Source organism: Strix aluco, chromosome 13, assembly GCF_031877795.1.
Source record: "Strix aluco isolate bStrAlu1 chromosome 13, bStrAlu1.hap1, whole genome shotgun sequence".
Classification (NCBI taxonomy): domain Eukaryota; kingdom Metazoa; phylum Chordata; class Aves; order Strigiformes; family Strigidae; genus Strix; species Strix aluco.
Window position 1 is genome coordinate 15,943,789 of NC_133943.1, and position 8,394 is coordinate 15,952,182.

The following is an 8,394-nucleotide window of genomic DNA, read 5'->3' on the forward strand; positions in this document are numbered from 1 at the left end:
AATGTTGGGACCATTAGCTCTCAAGGTAGATTTTGTTTCAAATATTTTTGGGGCAGACCTTTACAGACTTGTCATTTAGCTATTCTGCAATGCCATTTTTCTACATAGTGGTTCCTTTCAGTTCCTGTTGGTCCAGTAGATCCACTGTCTCCCTTACAGGCTTGCTGCTTGGTAGCCTGGAAGCATTTTTTCCTAGTTGTTGTATGGCTGTGACTAATTGCTTTTCAAGTGTTGCCACAGGCCTCCAAATTTCAGTCTTCTGTTTCACCTGAAATATAAGCCCTTCTTGTTGGCTTTGAGTCTCTTTATTAAAGACTAAATTTTTGCTTTGCTGTGATACTTTCATTCTTTGTATTCAATAGCTGGAGTTATGTCTCGGTATATATGGAGAGGTACAGTACATGGGCAGCGGGGATTCTTAACAGAAGAAGGAGAGAAAGACAGTTTTGTAGTTTGGTAGACGAAAATCAACTTTAGAGATTTAAGGGCTCATTTGCAGGGTACAATACATTATTAGCTGATCTTCTCAGGAAAATTCCCTGCTGAGGTTTGTGAATGTTTTGGTGGGAGTGTGTTGGGAATACTGAACAGAGCCCATTGATGTGGGTATTTTAAACCATGTGCCTCTTAGCTTAATACAGAACATTAAATTACTCTGCCGAATAATTAGGCATTTGTCAAGGAAAACAGATACTTATTAATGGATGATTTGCCATGTTTCATCCTCTCTACAGCACACATGCTTACTATTCTGTTATTAAGAGAGTGCAAAAAGTTCTCCATATTCATCTACTCAGTTACGAACCTGAAATCTCATTCCCTTCATTTAGTGATGTTTGTATGTAGAAACTTCTGACTCCACTTTTATTAATTTTTTCAAACTATAAGTTCTCATAATTCTTTTACATTATGCTTTAGTTTATGTGTTATTGTGAATAAATGTTTCCCAGACTTGATTCTTGAAGTATCTGGAGCACTGTGTCTAGTTCTGGGCTCTCCAGTATAAGAGAGACCTGGAGCTACTGGAAAGAGTCCAGCAAAGGGCCACTGAGATGATGAAGGGACTGGAACATCTCACGTGTGAGGAAAGGCTGAGAGAGCTGGGACTGTTCAGCTTATTCAACCTAGAGAAGAGAATGACTGGGGGGGATCTCATCAATGTGTATGAATCCCTGAAAGGAGGGTGTAAAGAAGATGGAGCCAGGCTGTTTTCAGTGGTGTCCAGTGACAGGACCAGAGGCAAGGGAAACAAACTGAAACACATGAGGCTCTGCAAGATCAGGAAATGCTTCTTTACTGTGAAGGTGACTGAGCACAGGTTGCCCAGAGAGGCTGTGGAGTCTCCCTCCTTGGAGATAATCAAAAGCTGTCTGGGCATGGGCCTGGGCAGTCAGCTTTTGGTAGCCTTGCTTGAGCAGGGGGGTTGGACTGGATGACCTCCAGAGGTCTCTGCCAACCTCAGCCACTCTGTGATTCTGTGTGATTGTGTATGGTGATGGTCAAATTCACCAGACATGGACAAATGTAATAAAAAAAGCTGATGCCACCTTTATGTGGGCATGCATGACTATATTGAGTACCTGCAACTCACAGTAAAATATGGCCGTACCGCAGCAGTTAATTTCGTAAAATGCCAGTTGCTAAAATACCATTTTCTAAAATGAACATAAGAGATGTGGTGTATTGTAACTAAAAGCATGTGAAAGGCTTTCACAATGGGATCATAAATATTTCTTGTTACAGGAAAAACACTGGTTTTTGCTGATACTAGTGATAGCAGAAGCAGGAGGCAGTAATAAATAGGATTTGAAGGAATTGAAAAGGAAAACAACAAAAATAACTGGTCTGAGGTTTTTGGATGTTCTACTTATTGGTGGTTACATGTAAAGAATTATCTAAGAAATAATATATTCAGCAAGTGACATAAGTAATTGAATTATACAAGGATAAAGTGCTCAGTTTCATCAAGGGTTGAACTCCAGGCCCACTAGATGCAATAGCAAGACTCTCATGGGCTTTAGATCAAACCTCAAATAAAACAGTTTGATTAGTGCTGTTTGACCAGTATAACAGCAAGTCTGTGTGAATTTAGTCTCATGCTGGTTTTAGCATATTCAAACTGATTATAACATAATGACCAACACACTGTATGCCTCCAGTCTAATAAACTCAGTGTATGCCAGTTTTAATTAATGAAAAAGCCCTCGTGCACTTATTTTGAATATTGATGGGTGTTTGGATCTCCTTTTTTAATTCATGTGATACTGATTTTTATCACCTTACAAACTCATGTTCTTCATGATAACCTACCTCACAAGGTAAATTGTAAATGTGATGTAATGGGAAGTTTCTTGTCACAAATGTAGCTGCTCAGGACATGTACAATTCCCAGCCATTTGATCCCCTGGCAGAACTAGGAGAAAACTCTGCAGGTTATACCCAGATAGTTTACTGACCACACATCTGTAGCTGACACTTATAACAGGGATAAAGAAACCCCAACAACTGATAATGTTTATAAAAAGATTGCAGTGATAGAAGACTAAACTTTATCAGTGTGCTCCAGACTGGCCAGTCACTTCTCTGGCAACACTGCCATAAAGTGGTCTAACATGTTTCTGTCTCTGAGAATCATTCCAGTAATAAAACACCATACCATTTTGTGCATTTATGCTCACTTAGCTGCGTTGTTTCTCCACATAGAGAGGCGGGATATCTCACCTCCCTCTCAGAACAACTGCACTCCAGCTGGCAAACACTGCTCTAGCTGAACAATTCTAAGTATTTATAACAAGCTATTGCAGCTGCTCCAACTCATTCTTTGCTTTTGTATATCAGATTTTGCATTTAGTATTTTCTTTTATGATTTCATCTGCTATACTAGCTAGATTCCTCACAGATTCACTCCAAATAGTAACAACAAATTATACTACCATTAACAGAATTGTATTACGTTTCTACTAATAATGGAATATTTTTCCACAATTTAGGGTACATAAAGTGGAATAAACAGATATTCTGCTATTCCTTGGTGGCCTTGTTTCTTCTCTGTAGGACGCAGCAAGTCTTTCATTTCAGCATGCTGTCCTCAAAGTTCATGCTATTTGGAGGCTAAGCTGTGGATGACAAACTGCAAAGCTGACAGGAAAACATGCAAGGTTGATATATAAAACAAGCTACGCTGCTCATGCTTGGACTGTCATCACTGCTTTCAGGAAAATAAATAAAACTGCCTTGGTCTGTGCAGCACTCCTTAAGGGTTTCTTCAGCTAACATGGGGAATACTGCAAATTTCTTTTGTATAAATTTGGCATCTAAGAACTGGAGTTTTCTAAATCAAATTCAGAAAAAGAAATATTTTTTTTCAAAATTCATAAAAGAAAAAAGCTTGTATAACTTCTTCCCAAATTGAACAAAGCTAACAGAAAAGTGATGGTCCCTTTCGTGAACTGTGAAAAATGCTGTAGATATCTCTCTGGCTTAACAACCGTATGAAAACATTCTCTATTCACTACTATCTCTGCAAATTTTTCTGCAAGCACCAACAACTTTACACCAAGACGACCCAAAGGAATTTTCCACCAAAGCAGAAGCATGTACCACATGAGCAGGTGAAAATGTGATGGAGAAAGGTGTGATGTCTCTGTGTTTGCTATAAGCTTAACCCATGCCAGCCTTTATCTAATATACAATATTTTGTTTTATTTCCGAATTCCTGTAGATTTAGTAGTTGAACATTATTCTTGTGAGAAATTTATTATTTGGCATTCATGTACACAATGATATGCTAATATATCCTTTAAAAAACCCCCAGAATTCATCTGTCTGTTAACATGCTGCAAAACGTACACGTATTAGAAAGGGATATTTAAAACGTCTTTATTTCATTATCTCATTTATAATGTTGTAGGTTGGCAACTAATTAGTATAGATATTTGAAGTTACAGATTGAGAGAAACTAAATTACTGTGCTATAATATAATTAATCATAGAAAACTTTTGTTCAGCAGCTAATCTTCTATTAGCTACTTCTTCGCTTCTTGTTGATACTCATAACTTTGATTAAGATTTTTGGTGCTTTCTTCACCATCATAGCTTATTAATATGAGATTCAGTGAAGTATCTACTGCCTCTGCAATAACATTCCCAGAAAGATTTGGAGTGAAAATCCTCCTGGCTCTAGACTTCAACAAGAAATAGCATATATAAACCACCAAGGGTCAATGTATGCTAGCAGTCCGTTGGAGAATGCCTCGGGGTATCAGACATTCTTTCCATTTATGCCCTTCCCTCTAGTTATTCTCCTGGGCTTGCAGATGTTCAGACTACTCGGTATACAGCCACAGCTAGAAGTGATGGAAGAAAGTAGCAATCCGATCCAAAACCACAATTCTTGCTAGCCCCTTCAGAAAGCTGTTGCAGAGATACTGCAGGGGCAGAACTCTGTGGCATTTTGGGAGTATCCCTGAACTGCTCACATGTACATGAGGGAGCAGGATAGGGTCTGCATACTCTATCTGATTCAGTATGGTTTAAATACCTCATTTTACTTTACTCCTAGAGTTGGTATTCTGTTCAGCACTATTTCATATCCTTTCATTTACCTAGACAAATTATCTCTGAGAAGCAGAAATATCTGGTAAGATTTCAGAAGTGAAAATAAATTATCCCATAATAAAGTTCATTAGCACTGTCCTGTTGTTATGATTTTCTTTGCAGGTGGAAGAGTAACAGAATACACGGGTCTGTGTTATTTCACAGGCATAACCTATCCTTGAAAAAAATATAAAGACACTTTCAAGAAGCACTTGCACGTACTTTAGTGTGTGCCTGTGTTCTGGCTCAGATCATTTCAACAGTCTTGCTTTTGATAACAACAGGAATGCAGGAAGCTCTAAGAAACTTTGACTTTGCAGTCACTGCTTCCCAGAATCTTCCTGACTGCAGCCCCTCTACCGCAAAGAGTTCGTGAAGTAGTTTCTTCCTCATTACGGTTACAGGTTGGGTTGGTCAGTTTTTGCTCTACACCGTCTCCGACATGACTGCAGGTTTATCAAACATCTGTACTCAGGTCTGTATTTCTAAAATGTTTTTAAGGAAGATCTGCTCGTAAATTCATTTGGAAATATGTGCCAAGCATACCCAGTGAGCTATAAACTATCATAGTGTGGAGGAAGAGATGATACCTTTTATTAGGCTAACTAGCGTTGTTCACTTTTGGTGGTTTGGAATCTGAAAAAAAAGACTTGTGTGTCCATGTGCTTGTCAACTTTTTCAAACAATGTTTGCTGGTCTAACTGAAAATACTATTTCAGAAACAGGCCTTACCTTGCCTGGTTTCATTGCAGTATAATTATAAATAGTTATTAAATTGTGAAACTAAACATGTAAATGCTTAGTCTGTATAGTTTTTAATCTATAGGATTTTTTCTAGTCAAGTGGTTACCAATTGCAACACTCAACATATGAATAAAATATGTGAGCAATCCTTTAGAAATGCTAACTAACTAGGATGGCAAGCTGTTGACCAGCCATTTGGGAAACATGTTTTGTCCATTCACCAAATATAAGAATATTAAAAAAATTAATTGGTTTCACTGTAACATGGCATTACTCAAAATACACCAACTGAAAATAGCTTGTTTTAAAATAGTACTTTTTGTTGGGGTAACATGTCAGTAAACACTTTAAAATTCCTAGTTTTTATTTGATTTCACTGTGTCCATGAGTCTTTTGGTGTAATTTGACGCAAATGTAACCTATATTCATACACTAACATCTGTATTTATGTTAGATTGTTATTTGCAATTCATGCTTTAGTGGCCATTTATATAGTTTTACTTATCATGTCAGCCAGCTCTGACATTATCACATGACTCCAATTTGTTATATGCTTTAAATAATGAATAGCAAATAGACAAGGACTAAGCAAACACTGTTTTAAGAATAACAAACCATAAACTGATACAGTAGTAGTAACATATGTATAACACTTTCTTTTAACCAAAATCCACTTTATGGGATGTTTGAAAATAGGAAGAAGAAAAAGTTATTGGACAGATTGTCTGCTAAAATAATATTTACAGCTCAAATAATGATATTAATACCACTGAACATGGAAATTTGTTATAGGAGATAAAAATACTTAGTAAGTAAAAACACTTGTCCTCATTTTATTTTACTAAGTGGAATAGTAAGTTCTGGTATATCTGAAGGGTATTTTCCCCCAAATATCATTATACTGGGATTAATTTTGCAAAAAGTAGGAAATGTCATATGAATAACAGTTGCGTACTGGTGAACAGCTTCAGTTATCTTTCAGGATTTTATTTTGAAAATTTGATATTTTGAAAAAGCTGTTAAAATTCAACCGCCAAAACATTTGTAAGAGTAGAAGGATATATCTTATATAAATGCAACATTTTCCCTTCTATGTATTCTAATGGATTTTTAATTGCTTTTTGTCCTTATCCAAAATTAAGATCTGATATTACAAGTTTTTGACACACAAATTTCTTTAGATTTCTGATTTTATATATGTACATATGAAATTAAATGCACAAACATAGAACACTAAGGTCTACTAGGCTATAATATTTTATGGTTCGTGCTCTACGGTATTTATATAGTAATCCACAACTTTTCTTGTTTTCTTAATGATGCTTGAAAACAAGAAGGCAGCTGCATCGTTTCATGAAGTACAAAATAAATGTCTATTTTACAGAATCAGGAGTCAGAATAGAAATGTGTGAGCTCTGAACTGTGGTCACACTGTATTACACTGCTTGATTTCTTTGTAGAAATTTGTTTCATTTGCTTGGAGATCATCTGTAAATTGTTATGAGTAAACACATTAATAGACATTTTCTTATCAAAATTCCCAGTAATACCACCAATCCATTTCTAGTGAGAGCTATGATGTGAATGTTAACAAGACACGGAAGTGCCAGTATTTGGTGCAGGTCTCTGGAAAAAACATTTTTTTGGGATGTTACAGTGACAGCACCTGGGACTTTTCTGTTCCAGCTCTCTTTGTTGCTGCAGAGAAGCTGTACTGGTAAGAACAATGGTGGGAAACAGTGAACAAAAAAAATTTACCTTATGCTTTCCCTTTAGGAAATTAATATGCCTGTTCTCCTCCTTAGGCCTTGATGTCACCATGAAATTAAAAGCATGCAAGTCATAATTCCACTTAAAAACATTTTTGCTGATATAATTCATGGACAAATATAATGAATAATCATGCACAGGTATTATTACTGTGTATGGTCTCTTATAAATAAATCAATAGTAGTACATGAATTACAGACCTCCAGCAGGAGTAGGATTTCACAGAAACACAGGCTTTAAGGCCAAAGGGGATCATTACATTGTGTAACCTGACCTTCTCTATAGCATATCATATAATATCATCCATTTACTCTGTACGGAGTCCAATAACTTATGTTTGACTAACACATCTCTTCTATATTTGCCTTTATATTGAGCTTCTTGGCCAAAAATCCATTACCATTTTTGTCAGGTCTACCATTACATTAAAGAACTTTTGAGGGTTTCTTTTACTGTATTAGAAACCTGTCATGGGGAATGTTCCTTTAAGTGGGAGTGATTAGCCTAGAGTCTACAGTTTTGCATGATCAGTAGTGTTTGTGTTGGGCTTTGGGATTCTTCTGGGTGAAATACGCATCAAAAATATACTACTGCCTGCCCTGTTTTCTTATTTATGGCTTTTTGTTAGGAGGTTTTAACAATTTTTAAAGAAACTGGTTACATTAGTAAAAAGACAATGTTTTTGCCCTTTTCAAAAGAAACATTATGTACTAAAAATGATTTCTAACACCATCCAGACCCTTCTTCTCAATCCTTTTTTATTCTATATAGTTCATAGCAACATTTGATATGTTCCTGCTAGCATTGTAGCACAGATGATCAGGGAAGGATTTTTAAACAAGAAAGGGAGATTTGAGAAAACATACATTTGAACTGTGTGGCTGTTGCTCCCAAGGTGGACATTGCCAGCATTCTTCAGCCTCCCAGATGTAAACTGGCATACGGAAATAACAGTATTGCATTTAAATCATCCATCTCCTCTAGGCTGATAGAGATTTACATTCCCAGAATTTATTGTCTGTTTGTGGTCAACTATTTTTTTAATAGCTATTTAAAGACATGGCTTTAATTTACATCACAGATTATTCTTCATGTTTTTTCAGGGGAATTTTTAAGCTGCACAAAACTTTGAGTCATATATATATATATGAAACTACTTTAAAGTATTTCTGTACATTTGGTTCCTGTAATATATTCCTTAAGGTATTCCTTATCTTCCTTGTAAAAAACAAATAAACAAACCCCCAAACCAATAAACCACAAAACTCCCTCAAAACAAAAAAA